At 38.1% G+C, this 21,130-nt stretch overlaps 1 long non-coding RNA gene across 1 annotated transcript; it reads right to left on the bottom strand.

Annotated features, from left to right (window-relative positions):
- Positions 1–11,805: 11,805 nt before the first annotated feature.
- Positions 11,806–18,869, bottom strand: LOC120803083. Its single transcript, XR_005709287.1, has 3 exons — positions 18,585–18,869; positions 12,092–12,156; positions 11,806–11,948 (listed from the first exon to the last, which is right to left on the bottom strand). It is a non-coding gene; the product is annotated as an uncharacterized LOC120803083 (long non-coding RNA).
- Between the last annotated feature and the right edge of the window lie 2,261 nt (positions 18,870–21,130).

Here is a 21,130-nt window from a genome sequence, read left to right as displayed (position 1 = left end):
ATTATACATCTGTATCTGTGTTTTTGGCCTTTGGCATGTCCTGTTAGTCTCCTTTTTGGGGATGGATTCCTTGCTATTGGTAATTGGTTCCAGAAGAGTGATGTAGTTTACAGCTGTAAGCAATTTGAAGGACAAATTGCTGAAGTACTGATGCTGAGTTATATGGAAAGTCAATAGTTGATTTTCAGCTTTAGAGGTCCATCATACAATATCATAAAACGAGCATCTGATCAGTCCCAAATAAATTCTGCAGCAAGAAAACAATCTCTGCGGTGACAAGAAGAACAATATGCCCTGCAGAGGATGGTATGGCCCCCCCAGAGCCCTGATCTCATCATCAAGACAGTCAGTCTGGTATTACATAACATGATGGCAACTTCTGTTCAGTAAGATTTCCTTCATTCTGCTCCTTTTCCTGTGTGACTAACATCTCCTGTCATTTCAGATACGTACCTTTCCCCACTTGCCCTGTAATTGCCCTCAGTGTGTTCCCACTGTCCGAGTCTCCTGATCCCCTCAACCCAAGCTTTTCCCCATTCCATTATCACGTACCATGCATTTATACTGGGCCACTGTTCCCCAGTTAGTTGTGAGATTATTTAATGTACCATTCAATATTAGAGTTTCAGCCTTTGTTCCTATTTTTTGATTGCCCATTCCTGACCACAGCCTGCTCTTGGTATCATATACCTGTTCCCTTTCTGCTTTGTTTTCCTTTGCTGAACCTTGCTTTGAACTTTGATCAAGCAAACTGCCTTTTGCATTCAACTGCTCTGCCTCTGAGTCCTGCTTGTGAATCCATACCTCTTTGTTCAGATCTGTTACATAACATGAATTGACAGAGCACCTAAGACAGCCTACATCCACAGAAAAACTGTGGCAAGTTCACCAATAGGCTTGGAACAACCAACCTGCCAAGTACCTTGAGAAAATGTGTACCGTGGAGAACTGGCGCTGTTTTAAAGGCTGGTCACAGCAAATATTGATTTGATTTAGCTTTTTTCTCTTTACTGCACTTTGGATGAAGTTAATTTATAAATAAGAACTATTCATGGTATTCAAAAATAATACTTTTAGTGCCAAAAAGTTTTGGACTATATTGTTTGTGGAGAAAAATTATGACTAATATGAACAATGAAGTAAATAGAAACAATAATTGTTGTTCACAGTTGAAATTCAATTTTCAAATCTATATTATTTACACCCATGTTCTCTAGGTAGCAGTCTTAGCAGTCCATAGTGTGCAACATAAGCAAGAATGTGGAATGTGTCATCCCCGTTGCATCCTGGTACGTGTGTCCTTGTTTGCATGAAAAGGAGAAAATGCTCCATAGTGCTACTGGTGGTCAAAAAGTTCACAGAGTACCTTTGAGTACCTTTACGTTATAAATTTTAATGACTCAATGGTTAAAAAGCCTATAAAACCTGAGATCTCATTCTGCTAACATTATCAGAATTTCAATCTATCCTACACCAAAATAGCAAAAGGAAGATTCAAGTGGGAAATCCTGAAAACGCAAGGGATAAATAAAACTCCTGAGAAATACAATAGCAGTAAACCTACATATATATACCCACAATATCCATGGTTTAAGTTAAACCTAAGCAAATATGATGAACATATTGAAGTGTGAAAAGGAAACAGTGAACATAATCAGTACAGGTATAATTATACATGAGTGTTTTCTCTTTATGTAGTTTGTGAATGGATGCCACTGCTTTCAAACTCTCTGTTGCCTGCTTTACCTAATATTTTCCCACCCTATTTGTCATAGTGAGCTTGGTTTTGAACTTATACTTTTTCAGTTTTTACCTATAGGAGCTGGTTCCTGAATGTTCTCTCACTTTCTGTCTCCTCTAAATTATGTCTGTGTTTAATGAAATGAAGGCTTGGTTAACATAATGATATAACTGTGAGTACAATCAGAGGCTATAAACTAATTTTGTTAATGTGTTGCCCAGTAAAGACAGAGAGCAGGTTGGGCTGAGTATGTTAAAAGCCAAGAGGAGCTGTGACATTTGGCTGAATGACAGAACAAGTGAAGCTCCTTCTTACTTTTGACATGGCTTCCTTGTGTTTTGATAAGTGTGACATTACTGAGCATATTGCACTATGTCCACTATGCTGCTCTTCATAGTTGTGGACAAATGGCTAGTGTGTGTCCTCACACCTGGCACTGCAGATGGCATCCTGCTGTCCTCACTGTCTCTGCTCTTGCCAGTGATGTCAGGACAGTCTGTCTGCCTATTCCATCCCAACTCCCAATCTTACAATCTCTCTGAAAAGTGCCATATACTTCTTCCATGCCCTTATTAAAAACGAGAAAGGTTAAGTCATTGATGAAGCAGAGCTGTATTCTCTTAAATGCTAATTGTGGACAGACGAACTAAATTACACTATGTGTTTTTTGTAAAATGCAGACTTATATTCCTTTAGGGCAGGCTCTCTGTATTTTCCTCTGTGCGTAAAAAAGCAAGATGTGGGTGAGCAGCCACTGATTACATTAATGGACTCCCTCACTCTCTACCTATCTCCTATGCTCTTTACTCACTTAATCAACTATTTAGCTTTGTCTGCCTTTCACTCTCACTTTATCTGTCTTGCAATCTGCCTTATCTGTTATATAAGCGCTTACTTAATTTAGATGGTGCAGCTGAAGAGATCTCAAGCACTATATTCCGTGTCACAGCATTCATATTCTTCACATTTTTGTCACTGAATCAGAATCAATATCAGAAAAAACTGTTGATCTCCGCAAGGAAATTGCTTTGTCACATTTGCTCAACACGCGTTTAGGAAAGAGGAAGTAAATAAGTATAAAGTAAAAACTACTATAAAATAGTAATAATAATAATTACACAGTCAGTGAATAAAAAAATGTACAATACAAATGTGCAAAAAGTAAAAAGTAATGTGTCCAATGTCACTTTATTGAAGTTACCAGAGATCATGAAGAAAGCACTTGGGTGCAAAGTCTGGAGTCTCGCGGTAACAGAGTGGATGATGTCAAACGCTGTTTCCGGGTTTGCGGGGGGGGGGGGCAAACCAAGATGGAGTGTGAGAACTTCCTAGGTATGCATTATGGACGTAGCCCCACAACTAACAGTTCAATGTCTGGGCTGCAAAAATGTGGGTTAATGGTAATGTTACCAGGGTGTCACCATCTATGTTAATAAAAGTGGCAAGCCCGCTGCCTCTTTTTCTTTCTGCTCTTGAATTGATTCCTGTCCACACGAACATTCTTACAGCTGTCAATGGTAGCAATGAGATCCAGAGTATCTTCCTGCAGCCATGTCTCTGTGAGAAATGACACTCATAGAAGTCCCTTCAATTCCTCACTAGGGCCACTAAATTGTCCATCTTATTGTCCAGCAATCTCACATTACCCCTGATGACAGAAGGGAGATACGGCTTATATCTCCTCTTCTCCATCAGTCACTCTGGACCCAGCTCTTTTCCTTTGTCTCTCTTCATTCCTCTTCTGCATCCTCTGCGTGTCCGCGTTCTAATTTCTGTGGGGATGTCCATTGTTCTGGTCACCGGGCTGGCCAGCTTCAGCGCAATCAGCTTATCCTTGGTGTAAACAATGCAACCGGAGAGTGAATGATAGGTAGCTGAATGAAAGAAATAATTCCAGGGGTGGAAAATAAAAGAGACTAGAACTCTCTCTACTAGCATGTTTAAAGAGGACATAGCTTAAATAAGTTACTGGTAAAAATTTAAAGAAGTATGACAAGAAAGCTAAAAAGTTTGAAAAATAAGAAAATGAACTGGAGCAACTGCAACAGTGCATGCACACTAGGCACAAAAAAAAAGTGGCTCAATGGAAAATAATGAGAAAATAATGAGAATTGCCTTTTAAAACCGTATCGGTTAAAACCACATTTCTTGCTTATTTGGTCTTCTTGCCTGTCAGTTCAATTCAATTCAATTCAATTCAATTTTATTTATATAGCACCAAATCATAACAGAGGTTATCTGGGCACCTATCATGTAGAGCCGGTCTAGACCGTAGTCTTAATAGTGATAGTTACAGAGACCCAACATTCCCCTATGAGCAAGCACTTGGCGACAACACCAAGGAAAAACTAGAATCCTAGAACAGAACCCAAGTCTGCCCCGAGCAGCTGCGTTGGGGGGGGGGGCATAGCGCAGGAGAGGTATAACATATAACATTAAGATGTATAAAAATAATGAGACTAATAATAAAACTAATAATTAAGTCAACTATTACTAACACTATTACATTAGTAATACATAATAGGTCAGCCATTAAATGAAAAGTCTGGTGATACTCTACATTTGTCTTATTGTCAATAAACCTCCTGGTTTGGGTCTGCAAAGCAAAAATGAATTTAATCTAACAAGTATGTGTATCCAAAGTCTGATATATCTCATTCCTCTGAGCAACAGAGCTCCATTGTTTCCAAAAACTATTTAAAAAAGTAAATGAACCAAATCAATGCGCTGGGTGACATGTTTCTTCATTACAATGAACACACACACACACCTATGTTTACTTTGACTCAATCCCACACACACCTTCCTGCTGCCTGACATACTCACTAGAGAACCGAATTTGGATTAATCGGCCTCTAAAACTAGTCCCCAACAAATTCTCATTCTCACTCTCAACACTTACTAAAAACTAGGAAATTACTTAGCTTTTTCTTTAAAGATGTACAGTATGTCTTCAGTTGGATCCAATTGGCTTGAGGCAGAGAGCGACAGACAGGGTAGGGATGTCAGAAAGTATTAAGAGATGGACTAGCTCATTTTTGGTTTTGGTCTTTCCATGGGATGTTTGACAAAAACAATCACCAGCCCTATCTTTCACTACAGTAAAACCACTTTTGGATTGCCTGCAAGTTAGTCAGTCATCTACAATTATTTAACATTAGTAAAAGGGTCTTCCTGATCAGGGCCTTGCAGAGACCTGTAGAGAGGTAGACGCTCTAAATTTAAAAGGGGCATATGGAACAAGATTTTAAAACACCATACACCAGCATAATTTATGGCATAACCTGCTGAACTATAGCAACCCATATTCAAATAGAATGTAACATGGAATCTTACAACAAACATCATCACAGAGTAGCATGAACCTTACCAACAAGTGGAAGGGATTGGATTGAGTTGTTGTAAGACTCAGAGCGCAGAGCACTGCGTGCCACACACGCACACACACACACACATACAAAAGCAGACACACAGTGACATGTGACATTTCATACCTCTTCCAGACATCTGCTAGGGCCACAAGTTTGCTCCATAGCCATAGTGCTGATCTAGAATCTGTCCTTTATTTTTAGTTACATTAATTACATTAAAAAAAAGTAATCAATATCGAAATAATGTATTTAAGTTTACATTTAATTTGTTTGACTATTTGTGTGACTATTCCCTTTTGTGAAAGGCAGAAAACTTGAATATTTAAATTGCATAGATATATACACGTTAGTTAAAGTGAAACTACATAGTTACCTGCATCTAAAGCGCCAACGGGTCGGTAAATGCCAGTAAATAGTTGGTGATCTAAATTAGCCTCCAGGTAGCATTAACACTACTTAGTAAAATGACAAATGGACAGCACTTATATGCGCTTTTCTAGTCTTATCGACCACTCAAAGCGCTTTACAATACTGCCACATTCACCCATTCACACACACATTCATACATTGCATTCAATCACACACTCACATAGACTGATGGCACAGCCATCAGTGCAGTTTGGGGTTCAGTATCTTGCCCAAGGAGACTTCAACATGCGGACTGGTGGAGGTGGGGATTACTTGACAAAATACTCCGATACAACGCGCATATAACACCGCTGCTAACCCCACTTACCAGCAGTTGAATTTCCCTTTTTGAGTGTGAAATAAAATCCCAATATTTCTCACCCCAAGCATCCATCTGCAATGTCTTGAGTCGCAGCTGCAACTCCGTTGGGGCATGTCATCTGATGATCTCAGGTGAAAGGTCATCATGCAGTGTAAACTGACTGACAGAAACCAGTTCATTGTATTTATAGCTAAATTATTATTAATTGTTAAGTGTTCTTCTTGGTTAATTCACAGAACACATATAATAAACAATGACAAAATGGCACTTGGGACATCTATGGGCAAAGGGGCAGGTGTCCCTTTTTATAAACGAGGACTGTGGTTTAGCTGTGGCTGTAACTTTCTGTTGCTGTTAAAGTATTAGTCATAACTATATCTTGCATGCCAGCCTTAACTCTCAGGGTTTTGTTTTTTTTTAACTACTACTGTCCTTTGTGGGTAAAGCTTTGCATACAATTTTTCACAGAATGAGGACTGTGGATTTTAACCCTTATGAGTTAAACTGACGGTGCATTAGGAAGGAATCTTTTAATGGCCTGTATGAACAGGAGGAATGATTACAGTAAGCAAAATCTCTTTCAGTGGGGGTTCATTTAGGCACCTTTAAGACACATCTGAAAAATTGTAAATGGTAAATGGATGGCACTTACATAGCACTTTTCTAGTTTTATTGAACACTCAAAGCAGTTTACACTACATGATCTTCAAATGAAAAATGAGATGTGTACAATGATTTGTGTGTAATTTCGGGTACTCACAAATGCATGTTCCAATCCACACAAAAATACCAAGCAATTTGAACACACGTAAAACAATTTTACAAATTCACACATCACAACCAGAATAAATATTTTACATACAGATTAACTTCAACTTCCCAGATCTGATAGTATTTGCTTTCGAAAAGCTTCCTGTATACAAATGTCTAAAAATATTTGTGACATTCTTTTTATTTATTTACAGATTGTTAAATGTGTGTGCACAGATCATTTGATATGCACAGATCAGATCATTCATTTGCGTGTGGAGTTTTGAGACTCTATTTACGCCTCCAGCTCTACCCAGATCCAAAAATGCATTCTGCGTTTAAGTGCTAGTGGAAAACTGGGACATCTAGGCTTACAGTGAATTCATTCATTCGTAATTTCAAAGTGGGAAAGACGTTTTTCTAGATAGACGGAATAGCTCATCACCCTTTGATTAGAACGCATACATTTACCAACTATAGACTCTATACAGTGGCCTATCGATGTAAATATATGGTTTAAATAAGCTACTGCAAGGTGAAACAATAGTGTTGTGTCGAAGTCTGTTCCCCAGTCGAAATGTTTCCCTCTGGTTAGAATTGTGTTTCCTGTAGTGATGGTGATATATAAGTATCTATATATATATATATAGATACATATACATACACATACATACACACACACACACACACACACACACACACACAAAAAGTAAAGGTCTGAATACTTTCTGAATGCACTGTATTTTGTACAATCATGTGACTAAACCCACTGTCATGGAATATTGTTAGCTCTGATAAATGTCCATGTGTGTGTGTGTGTGTGTGTGTGTGAGTGTGTGTTTGTGTGTACGTGTGTGCATTCTTGCCTTTTTATATCTATTCCCCAACAGTGTGTATGTGTGACAGACACTCAATGCTGACAGGAGCACAATGCTGTGGCCTTTTTGATGGATGCTCACTGTTAACACGATGGGCTGTAGGCATCAGTTTTGAGCAGCCTAATTAAAATACACAGTGATGGGTAATATTTATACATCTAGGAGACAGCAGTCCTCCAAGAAACCCCTTTATTGGTACTATAGCAAAAGCAAACAACAAACAAAAACATGTGAAAAATTTTAAAACATATGACTTATGTCTTAACTTAATATAAGTCTTGTCTTTGACAATGCACATTCAATCTTTTGGAAATTTATACCAGGACTCCTTTCCTGGTGCCAGCTCGGTACTGCAGTGTTTGGGATATGTATGATTATGTGAAATAAGAATTCAGTTTAACTTTATTCAAAAAAGACTGAAACTTCAGCAGAGCTTCCAATGACAAGCCCAAACTGTAAAGTAAAGATGACAAGGTTATTTAACAAAAGTTAAATATTGTGACTAATGGTGCAGGAGGAAATTGTCTTCCATTTAACAATCTCACAAGATACACTGTATATTTCACTGCTCTCCACAGTCTGTGCTAGCAGCCTCAGATTTTTTTCTCCGAGACGTCCAATGATTGCAGTAATGCAGTAGGCCATGAGAATGAACAATATGTTCATCCTATCATCTATGACTGTGAAATCAATATTTGATAATAAGACATTAGTCCACAGCCACAGACTGGAAACTGTTGCTGTGGACTTCATTTGGGGTGCTCTTTCACTTGCTTTTTCCTTCTATCAGAGTCAATGCTTTGTCATTAAATTTTGAAAAAAAAAAAAGTACTTGAGAGAATTGTATGGCTTCTGGCTTTTGGACTGAAGCTTGTTTGTTGTCGCTGATAAATGCTGAGTATCATATATGCAGCCTTGAATTGAAAATATTCTCCTTTTATCTTGTGCTGCATGCAGACAAAAGCATGCAGCACCTGGCAAAGAGTCAGACCATTTTCAGTGTCAGACACTATTATCTATCACTGGCTTGCACAGCAGGGGCTTCCACCTCTTGGACACACACATACCTGCATACACACACACACACACACACACACACACACACACACACACACACACACACACACACACACACACACACACACACACACACACACACACACACATTCACTCTCTCTCTCTCATATTTCCTGGCAGGCCCAATGTTGAAACTGAACTAACAGTTAATGCTGCAATGTAGTCTGGTAGGTAAGGACAGAGAGAGGAGAGACAAAAAAAAAAAAAAAAGATGTCCGAATGTTTCTGTGCGTTTACATGTGTGTATATAAGAGACGGAACGAGAGAGAGAGACAGAGAGAAACATCTGTAGTTGTCAAACAGATTATTGAATAATTTTGCTTTTTTGATGATACACCTTTTCTTCCAAAGAATGTTTCTTTATTGAATTATTGAAAGCTTTTAGATTGATCTTTGCTAGAGGTGAGAAATAAATCATACATTGGTCAGGAGGTGGCTGATCAAATTTACTGACAAGGGTTCACAGTAATAAAGACGGGTCAGCAGGCCTAGCGAGAAATGCTGAGACTTAGAAACGGAGCAATTCATGGGCCTATAACTCACCAGTGTCAGAGAGAAAGACGGAGGAAGGGGAAGAAGGATTGCAAAAGGCACAGGTGGAGGATTGGGTAGAGGGAGGATGGGGCTGGAGTGAGAAGGAGGAGAAAAGAGAGGGAACATTTCATTATGCAGTCACTGGTGAAAAAACAAACCCTCCAGGTAGCATGAAGTATCCTGCTAACTCCAAACAATGAATGAGAAAAGGTCAAACACTGGTTGTAATCACTGGCAGAATATTCTTCACCATTACACACGGTATGAACACCTGAAAAGTGGTCTGAAAAAGTATGTTCCAACCACAAAAAGGCAATTTAGGCAATTTAAGTCTTTTAATAGCTATTAATTTCCATCATTAGGGTTGAACAGTCTGAAGCTTCAGAGCAGCCATTTCTAATGAAGTGAATGTAATTTGAAATGGCCAAGGCAAAGGGATTTTAAGGACTTACATATGGATGAAAAAATTCAAATGAAGAATAAATTTGGGAATATTCTGTATTTTTCTTAATCCCTACAAATCTCATGTGCAGACCCAAAGCAAACAATTAACTGATCCTACTAACAAGTATTGTGTTTGTATCCAAAGCCTGTAGTTTATTTTGACCGAAATTAACAGTAGAGCATCAAATGTGTATTAATGTGCTGCTGAAAATAGTCCCAACAAAAATACACTATTTACTCCTGTTGAGTAATGTTTGTTGAGTAAAACTGAGGTCTGGCTGGAAATTAATTAATTAAAAAAAAAAACTATATATTTGTGTGACGTTTTGAAAGATTTCTCTTCAGTAGGAACCAATGGGCTTGGACTGGGCTGGGAGCTGAAAACAGAATAGGGAAGTTAGAAAGTGTTGAGAAACAGACTAACACATTGTTGGTTTTTGGTTTTATCCTTTAAACTGAATTTTTCGAGACGAACAAGACTGTAACTGTGACTCTAAAAAAGCTAAGAGAAAGCATCTTGCCTAAAGTCAGAGCAAAATGCTCTCCTAAAGTGGTCAACTTTGAAACACAAAAGGATGCTTTCCTAAAAAAGAAGCCAAAGGTTATCCATTGGCTCTATTCTTCTGCAAAAATGCTTCAATCTATGTTGTTCTACTCAACATGCTGATTTTGACATGGAGATGGGATTTCTCCCTCTCTCCTGCTTTTGTCTCTGCTCCCTCAGTCAATTATATCCAAGTGAAAGGGAGAGTCATCTGTCCAAATCACCTTAATTGGACAGCGAATCCTTTTGAATCCTTTTTTTTTCATTTAAATATAGTTAGCATATAAGTGCTCCAAAAACATCAATATTACAGCCATTTATTCTGTTGCTAACTGTCAAATGAGACATCTATTTGACATTATTTTGAAAACTCTTAATCTGATACAGGCATATTACTGTCAGTTTTAAGAGAAACAGCAGAGAAGAGGAGTGGAAAGATATTGTCCTTTAGGAATCATTTGGTATTTATACAACCTTGTCTCAGTTTTGCTTTGAAGATGTAATATATGGTTTAGCTCATTTTGATGAATGTGGTGGAGGAAGACCTGCCACTGATTGCCTGATGCCAGTAAGAGGCAGAAGGCAGGGCAGGGTAACCTCACAGCCACATCATTAAAATGCTTTGAAATGAGAGTCTCTTCACGTTTGTTACCCCTCATGACAAGCTGCTCATGAACACACCACCCACTGTGCCAATGTCAAATGACTGCCTCAGCATCAGTGTGTTCACCTCGTATTAACATTATTCATGCTGACAGAGTCATGACTCCTGCGAGAGAAAACTCCCTCCTCTTCTCCAGGTAGACTAAGATCAGATCGAGCACTTGTTTTCGCTGGGATGCTGATTGACAATGCAGGGAACAAACTACGTGACTTAAGATGAAGAATAGGAAGTCACAGAAGTTGTTTAACAGAAGTTGGGTATGGTTGGTGTCTTTATAGGTCAGCTGTAATTTACAGTTAAAAGGGTAAAATTATGCTAATTTTCAGGTTCACACTTTTTGATTTTAGCTGTCTGTTAGAAAATGTTTACGTGCTTTAATGTTCATAAAACACATTACATTTTCCAATTCCCAGTATTATATCAGAGATCTCACTGGTATCACACATGAAAAGCACATAAAAATGTTTGAATCATGTAGCTTTACATCTTGATAATAACCAGGTAATCTGTGCTGTAAGTGGATATTCAGATTTGATTGTATTGTATACTGTATTGGCAAGATAATACAAATTATGGTATTATATATTGACAAAAAATACTGACAGCTTTCAAGCATATTGTAACTGTACTGAGGGCTGTACTTAAATCATTCAAACCCACCAAAATCAAATACAGTCCAGTTAACAGAACTGAATAAGCGAAATGCCAGGTCTGGTTTAAAGAAAAATTAAAGTTTAACGGTACCAGTTTTTCAAACTTTAACAAAACACACTGACCACATTCAACGTCAAGTATGCCCTGCAAGCTTCATGTCATGTTATAATGGCAGCAAGACTTATACAAAACTGTGATATGTTAATAAGGAACCACAATAATAATCATCAGTAAAACATGTTTATTTTAGAATACGCTGTGCATAAATTGTCTCAATCTATGGAAGGCTAACCAACACATGTTGTCTGATACCAGAATTTACAGTTGGTGCACTCAATCTGAAAGGAAAAAAGAAAAATTTCACCATATAATACTGTCAAACATTTTGTCAGGTTTATGTCACTCATTCATTCACTCATTAAACTTACTGTGGATATCACCATATTATTTCTTAAACATGTTTGGTGTGTGTATCAGATTCTGAGTTTAAGACTTGGCTGTGGGTTGTTGGAGCCAGCATGTTCTCTTACACAGTAAGTTTCCTTCAGGTCCTCCAGTGTCCTCCAAAAGTGCAAAAGACATGCAAATTAGGTGAATGTAACTATAAATTCGAGATTTCATCCAGTGATGTCAAGGTAACCCATTTAAGGTGCTTTCCAGTCTTCCAGATAAATGTTGATCTGGAGTTGAATTAATTTTCTTACCCACTAATCAATTTCAGCTCCTGAGCTGTCCTTCCCATAAGCCCAACACAGCTGGGAGAGGTCATCTGTAAAAGTAATATAGGCAAGCGTTAAATGGAATGCACTTATATAGCGGTTTTTCTAGTCTTATTGACCACTCGAAGCACTTACATACAGTGCTTTCTATACATACAAAAACACACTCACACACCGATGATACGTCAGGGGCAATTTGGGGTTCAGTATCTTGCCCAAGGACAATTCGACATGTGGACTGGAGGACCCGGTGATCGAACCAACAACCTTCTGGTTAGTGGGCAACCCACTCTACCTCCTGAGCCCACCCGGCATGTAAATAAATGTAATGCGAATGCAGACACTACATTTTGTTTACTTCCTACAGTGTGTACCTGAGTCACTCAGCAAGGACAGTCCAGCCTCAACTTGGCTGCCCACACAGGTTTTTAATATGTATAATTATAATTGTGTTGACTTTTATAGCGCCAAGTGGACACAGATCATTGAGATAGTTACCTTGCACACAAACTGCTGTCATGGATGAGGTTTTATTGAGCGTGCTCCTTTTCCAATTGCTGGATAATTTTTGCAGGCCTAGTGCTCTACACATAAGGAGCACAGGGTCACTACAGCTTGCCATTTATCACCAATCCTTGTGAGAGCCTTTTCAGTTCAAGAGTTTCACAGTTCACCGGGGACTTCACAAGAACAAGTTAAAGTTAACCTTGTTTAACAGTAGTCATAAAAAATAACTTAATGTGCTCTGTGTTGCACCCCAAATATCATCCAAATTGCATGTATATATTTATATTATATATTTAATGCAAACATTAAAGCTGTTATTTCACTCATATTGTTACATCACCAATTTACTTGCTCTTGGGTGGCCCCAAATGGACGCAAGAACAAGCCCCCGACATACATACACAATTTACAGTCCTTCATGTGATGAAAGTTTGGGACATCCAGATGGCTTATGCAGAAGCATTCATTGATGCGCAGTGCATCGAGGAGAAGAGAGATGAGTAATACAAAATGTTAACAAGTTAACCATTGTAATGTCACCCCAAAATGTGAAGGAATCCTTCCTGGAGACCACATTTACCCTACAACTACGTCATATTTACTACATATCTAAACAAGGATGGATTGGTTGGATGGAATGATTACATTCAACTGAAAGATAAATACTAATATAGGTTCATTTTTTTTTAAATTCTAACAAAACATTCTACTAATAGACATAAGATGAACTACATGATTATTAGCAAAAATCATGGTAATAACTAAGCAAACTAATAATTGACAAAAAATACATGTATGCATGGACGTCTTACATGTATAAAAATCTGTTTGTTTGTTTGTTTTATTTTCAGATCATGTTTTCAAACTATTTGTCTTTATCAATGATTTCGTCTGAGCCAAAACTTGGTGGAATCAATTCTTCGGGATTTCACACACAATGAAACATCCATTCTGAATCTATTTCCATATTTCTTACTATTTGCTGTGGTACTTGAATTGCAACATTGATGGTTTTGCAAATAACAAGCTTAATGACTATTACCAGAAACGAACACAGCAAACCAAAAGGAGCACTAATTTGTGTAGTAATCCCTACATATTTTGCGAGGACTCAATTGAATCTATTGGGTCGGTTGGAGCGTAACAATCATCAGCTCCTTCTTCAGTTCTAGAAGCGAGATCATTCTACTTGAATAGTCTATAATCAGCCTTTGTAAATGTGATTGGATTGAACATTGTAGAATGCATTGATTGCAGCATATTCTCGCATATCCAGCAATTGCTTAGATTTCTTTCATATAGTCAATCATTAGGTTGATGGCTGCATTTGATCTGGGTACATTAGGCTGTTGAACACTACTGGTTTTAGCTAGCGTATCTATAGACGAAAGAGTTCAAAGCAATTGGAACTGTCATCAACATAGCCACTAAACCTACAATTATTTATCCTACTCTGATTTCTTGTATAGCTAACATACGCAACATACATACACAATTCACAGTCAGGGTTATTATCAAATGTTGTTTAGTGATTGGGGTGTCATTGGTGTACTGAATTCTCATTACCTTTTGCGAAAGTTGTACTAGACTCTGGGGACAGTATAGTCCAACACCATTTACCTTTAGCATAATACTTTGGAGTGGCGAAAAAACAGTCATCTAACTTACATCTATCAGTGGGACATACAAAAACAACAGGTTCCACATCTTTCTTTGTCCAGATGACCTCTTGAAGGACAAGTCCATTAGTCTTTTAAGTCTTTTCTGAATTATCCTTTTCATGTTTTCTTATCAGAATTTTCCTTTCTTCAGTTGTTTTCTTCATCAGTTCATTTGGAACACACTGCAAAGAGTGTCTTTTTACATGTGTTGAAAAAATCTGTAAACGTGTTAGTGCTGAGAATGTGACAGTACGAGCACTTGTGCGTCGGTCTGATGGATCTCTTTGCACTGTCCCCTGCACGAATCCACCCGGCAGAAGGAAGAAGATGAACCCGTCTTTCACTTGCCATAACTTTTCACATCCTTGTGAGTGGTTGGGGGAGGTGCCGGCCTCCACCTGGATGCATGATCCATTCTACTTTGCCTTTGACCTTAATGGCTGTTCTAGTTGTCAGCAGCACGTGGAACATTCCTTTCCCCCACGAGACAGAGATACACACCCCCTCCCCTGAGATTTGATTAGTGCAAATTCACCCACTCTAAATGAATGAATAGACTCCTCTGACTGTTTTAGGAGCCTGCTCAACACCTGCAAATGAAACTCTCTCTGTCAGTCTTTTAAAATACTCAGTCATATATTTATCAGTCCAAAACAGAGTAGTTTTGTGGGTTGTCGAAATGGACTTGCATCTATGGACATGGGTTTCCCCATCAACACTTCACGAGGACTTTCATTGACAAGTGCTTTACATGTTTAACTGTCCCGTCTCTTAAGACAGGTTAATACATCCTGCTGTCTCAACAGGTACAACTAAAGCTCCAAACTATTTACATTGAAAAGTTTCATTCTGGTTCATTTTGGAAAGTTTTTTTTTTTCTTTAAATCACCATGGCTCAGTTCAAAATTTTATGTTAAAACAAAACTCCACATCTACTCTCTAACAAGGTTTCAAGATATGATGATTTGTTATCACTTCACTTCATAGTCACATCTGTTAAAGATTTAAATGGATGCCTTCTCAGGCATTTACTACTGCATAGCCAGCAAGGTGCTTCTAATCAGATACAAGGCTGCAAGCTGAATCACAGTGCACAGAATCATGTGATAGCAAATCAGATTTGCTATTGGTGTCTGCAACAAATTTGGTTTTAGAGACGTCCTTGTCTCAATAGTAGCAATACAGCAATGCTCAATTTCTTCATCAGTCAAAGGAAGAAGAGTGACTGGATTCAAGAGAGGCGCTTTAAAGAAATGTGGGGACCAGAAAGAATGATTTCCTCATAGCATGAGTGATATGTTGCTGTCATATGCTGAGTTACCGAGGTGTTCAAAATCTGCAACAGTGAATGTGGAGTATGAACAACACAGTCATGAGCCAACACAAGGGGTGAAGGTTTCTCAATCATGATAGCAACTTTGGCTACTAAGACAACTTGACATGCCAAGGACTACTGGTGAAAGTCAAGATGATGGCACGCAACAGGTCGGCAATGTGACCCATGTTCCTGCTTCAGGATGCCTATAGTATAACCATTTTCCTCATGTACATGTAGCTGAAACAGTTGGTGATATTCAATAAGTGCATTGTTCGATTCATGAAAGGCTTTGTTCATATTCTCTGTCCATTGCACAGTGGCAGATTGCACTGTGGCCGGACGCAACACGGAGTCCATAGCAGCATAATAATAAATCCAACATCTGCAGTAATTTGCATTCCCCAGAAATGAAAAATGATCTCTTTCTTAGTCTTAAGTGGAGGCATGTCATTCAATAGTTTCACCCTCTGTGTTGACAGGAGACGCTGTCCGCTCTTGAGAATGTCTCCCTAGTATATTATGTCAGGCAGCCAAAACTTTAGCTTAGCCAAAGAAGGTCTGTGACCGCACTCACCCAACCTTTGCAGGAGCACAACAGAGTCACAATGACAGGCTTCCTATGACGGAAAAACTATCAACAAGTCATCAGCATATTGTAGGAGGGTGCTTCCACTGGCAAATGCAAATCTTGCAGATCACCTTTTACCTCTGTTGCACACACTTCAGGACCTTCAACAAAGCCCACTAAGTATCCAAGTACATTGTTTATCTTTAAATGTAAATGAAACCAGATAATGGCTATGTGGATACAAAGAAATCGAAATGCCGAACAAAAATCAATGACTGTGAATTACAATCGAATAGGGTTAAAATCGAATCAGTATGTTGCCCAATTGGAGCTATAGGTATTACAATGTTATTACTAGCTTGTAAAAATAGCCATCCACCTGGATGGCCTGGTTTTGGAATAGGCTTGTTGCATGGACTGGTAGTTTCTGCCAACCCACCTTGGTCTAATAGAGATTGAATCACACCTTCAATTCCAGCTATTTATTTATTTATTTTGAAGAAACTGGTATCGTTTAATTGTAGCCAGCTTAGCATTAGCTTTGAGTGTCACTCTGTGAAGCAGAGCAGCCTTTACAAGTACCACATGATTCTCATGCTTAGCCCATAAAATGTCTTAAACTTCAGAAAAATCCATATTATCCTGAAAGAGGTGGCTTTTGCAGTACAAATGAACTTTGTGGCAATGTCAGTTGTTCACGTAGATGTAAAGGTTATTACCCAGGGTTGTTATCAACTGTGTGTTTGTGTGAGAGTCTGCTACAGCTTCTCTCACCAAAAATCAAGGATTAGAGAAAAAGACGAAAAACTGAAAACAGATTTGTGTATCGGAACTTTGTTTTTTCTCTTTTTCTCTCCCATTAATCATCTGACGACCCCTGAGATTTATCTGATATGCCTGTATATAAAACTGTATATAAAGTAGTTCATACTAGCTCCATCTCCAGTAGCTACAACAATAACATGCTGCTTACACACTGATGCTTCAGTATTAATTATCTTATGGTGTCATATATAATAATATATCAGTCAGGGGGACCAAGCCAGCACTTTTACTTTAATACTTGAACTACATTTTGCTGCTAATACTTATGTACTTTTAATTAAGTATGATTTTTCATGCAGGACTTTTACTTGTAATGGAGTATTTTTACATTGTTGTGTTGGTACTTTTACTTAATTAAAGGAAATGAATACTTCATCCATCACTGCTATCCTCAACTTCCCCACTGCTCATTTTACTGCTTGCTGACTGTTTCAATACTGTTAACAGCTTATCTGGGCTCGGTTTGCCTTGGCAATTTGCCCAACCATACATCATTACTTCATTATTTCTGTTGCTCTAGTTTGCAAAACGAAGGCATGTGATATGCAGCAAAACAGTTAGCGGATCTTCCTATATTCATACCACACATTCTCTCATGTATCTGAAATCCCAGACTGGATTTCCCTTATTAACTCAAAAAAATGACTGAGCTATGTCTCAGGGAATTTGTCATCACTTCAGCTATCTGCAGTTTACAAAACAACATTCTTACGGCCTGGCACCTTCGTTCACTAACACATGAGCAAAAGCAACACACACATAAACACATACACTTCTCTGCTTACCAACTATTCCTGCAGGCATTGTGGGGAAAAATATTACTTTATATTTTGATTTACTGTGAATTCTTCTCTGTTTGCCTATCAGTGGCAGATTGATCTTTTTGTTTTTAGGTTTTACTTTTAGCATTTTCCGCCTAATTGTTCAAAAATTTACTTTAAATCTCTGCTGTGGACTGATTATTGGCCCTATTTGCAGAATTTGCATTAAAACATTCACATTAAAATATTAAACATACAAACACACATAAATAATAAACACTGCTGCAGGATCAAAAGGTCTCCATTACCTTCTATTCCGTTTTACTACCACATCAGTGGTAGCAATTTTAGGCTAATAAAAAGAAAATTCACAAAGTATTTAACCTGAATATATACTTTGCCAGACACAAAACTCACCACCAGTCTTGATTACACCGAGATAAGCATTTTTCAGTCACCTCAGAATGTCTTCCCAAGGATGTAACCTCACTGTCGGTCTTATCTGCATTAGGTGCAACTCGAGGTTGACCTGGAAACAGCCACCCTTTTGGTGGTGCTGTGGGGGTTAACACACACCACAGTCTTTTCTCTCTAATTTACTAACCAACCACTGTCCCTGATATTTAACTTAAAACATTTAAGTAATGCATAATAAAACTACATTGAGTAAAGCCACATTCAAGCTCACTGGACTTCTCTCTCTTTTTTTGTTCACTTTAAACTTAAATTTTTATTAATCAAGATGTTCACAGCCAAATTACAGAAAACGCAGTTTCTTTATGATGTCATCAAACACAGACATGGGAAGGAAAAAGTAAAGGAAAAACTTTGCACTTACCAGTCTGTGCTGTTGGGATCCTGTTTATGACACCAAAGTTTGATGGAAATCTTGTGAGCTGCTGCAAGGTTTGGGACATCCAGATAGCTTAAGCAGAAGTATTTACTGATGCTCAATGCATTGAGGAGAAGAGAGATGAGCAATGCAAATCTCAACAAGTTATCCATTGTAATGCCACCCAAATCTAAACAAATCCTTCCTGGTGACCAAATTTAACCCTATAATTGCATCATACTTACTACATGTACAAATAAGGTTATTCTCCAGGGAAATGCACGACATCTATACATGTGTGAGGATTCTATTGGGTGCCTAATCCTAAACACTAAGTCAAATTTTACCTAACTTATGTTATATATTCCCAATTACCTCTGTCCAACTAAGAGAGACTAACTGTCCATGAGACACAGAGACACAGACTGTTTGTTATGGCTATCCTACTTATCAGTACCTTTACAACAATCCTAGAAACAGACAGTGAACTATTGTTTATGGTGAGTGACATGTGAGTGTGACCTGTGTAGATACACTGCCTAAATGAAAGAGAAGAGACTTACTGAAAGAAAATAGACCTAAATAAGGAAAATTCATTCACACTTCAGATACATGTTCTGCTTATTATTGTAAAAGTCAACAATCAAGAGACGCCTTCATGAAGTAAATACAGAGGGTTTACCACAAGGAGCAAACCACTGGTAACACTCAAGAACAGAAAGACCAGATTAGACTTTTTCCAGAAAACATCTAATAAAGCCTGCCCAGTTGTGAAACAAGATTCTTTGGACAGATGAAACCAAGATTAACTTGTACCAGAATGATGGGAAGAGAAGAGTATGAAGAAGGAAATGAACGGCTTATGATCCAAAGCATACCACATCATCTGTCAACACACACAGTCTTGTGGAGGCAGTGTTGTGGCATGGGCATGTATGGCTGCCAATGGAACTGTGTTACTGGTGTTTATTGTTAATGTGACTGCTGATAGAAGTAGCAGCATGAATTCTGAAGTCCATAAGTTCCAGATTTCAGGCAGTCATTGACTGCAAAGGATTTTAATCCAAGTATTGAAAATAATCTTTATAGGCAAAATTATGAAATTTGTGTCACTGTCCAAATACTTAGATACCTAACTATATATATACTCAATTTATGATATCACTGTATTTTAAAGGTTTAAATCCTACTCACCTTTCTCAAACCTTTTTTGGATGCCATTCGGACTGCAGTAATTATGTCCAAGTCTGAAATGACTGCACCCATTTTTTTTCTCCAATGTTGTTAGGTTCACAATCACAATTCACAATCTATGAGTACAAGAATAACTTGTAACCAGTTTTTGTCTGACAATCCAAAAGATAAACATAAAGAGAAAAATAAAAAAAGTGATTTGTGAATGTTTGTGTCTCTGGTGGATTTGTTGCTGAGGAAACAGCCAGACGAGAAGAATCCAATGTTTTTCTCAATTTGGCAGGGACCATCTCCTCTGGCTGGAAATAATGTGTAAGGTGACAAATGTATTTTGATTTGTCTTTTTCCTTTTTTCTGACACCAGGTAAGCACTTTTGCCCCCCAGTTTAATTATTTTAAAGGCTCCCAGCATGTCAACTTCAGTTTTCCCCTCTTTTCTCTGTTCCTGGAGACTATTTTTTTGGAACACAAGAAGATTTCCCACCTTAGAATGGTCCTCTTGGCCTCCTTCCTTTTTTGTGGACTTTGTCTTGGGTTTTTTTAATGTTTTCCTTGACTTCCTGGAATGTGGATGACTGCATTTTCAGTCCATCACAAACCTCCTCCCTAAGCAATAAGGTACTGACTTTATCTTCTGTAACCTGCCAAAAAGCAAATTAAAATGAATGACATTAATAGAACAGCTGGAGTTTGATCTCATTTTTTTATGATAGGATATTAAAGCATCTTACCTCGTTCTCCTTTGGCACCTCTGATGGATACCTCGCCTCCATCCCAAGCGTTGGAAAGTAGGGGCTGTATTTTGTGGTCAGCTGTTTCTTTGAGCAGAGTCCAAAATATGGTGAATTGCAGGAATTGCTCCCAACATTTGGGATGGTCAGTCGCCAGTTTTTTTAGGGACCTTAAAATGCAGAATTCAAGAATGGGTGTCAGTAAACAGGATAAAATGAAATTATCATTGCTGATTTCCACTTATTTCATGACTCCAAAAAAATAATTCAATAATTAAAACAAAATATACCTTCGTATTTTGATATTTAATTTCTCAACAAGGCCATTTGTTTGTGGGTGGTATGGGAAGCACAGGCTTCTTTCAATGCCTAGCTTCTCACACAAGCCATAGTTTAGTTGGACAGAAAATAAAAATAAGTCAGCACAGCCACTGTTACAAATTCATAATGCATCAAATACTGCATAATTTACAAAATTCTGAGCTCTAGTCTGTTAGCAGTCTTTTGGGTGCACCAAATTTGTATAATCAAATCAAGAATACAATTTCTGACCTGATCTACTGTTTTGGTCTTCAGTAGATGGGCTTCTGCCCATTTGGTGAAATAATCAACCATGGCACATATATA

Source organism: Xiphias gladius, chromosome 17 (genome assembly GCF_016859285.1).
Source record: "Xiphias gladius isolate SHS-SW01 ecotype Sanya breed wild chromosome 17, ASM1685928v1, whole genome shotgun sequence".
Classification (NCBI taxonomy): Eukaryota; Metazoa; Chordata; class Actinopteri; order Istiophoriformes; family Xiphiidae; genus Xiphias; species Xiphias gladius.
The sequence above is the reverse complement of the archived record's forward strand: the minus strand, read 5'-3'. Positions and strand labels throughout refer to the sequence as shown.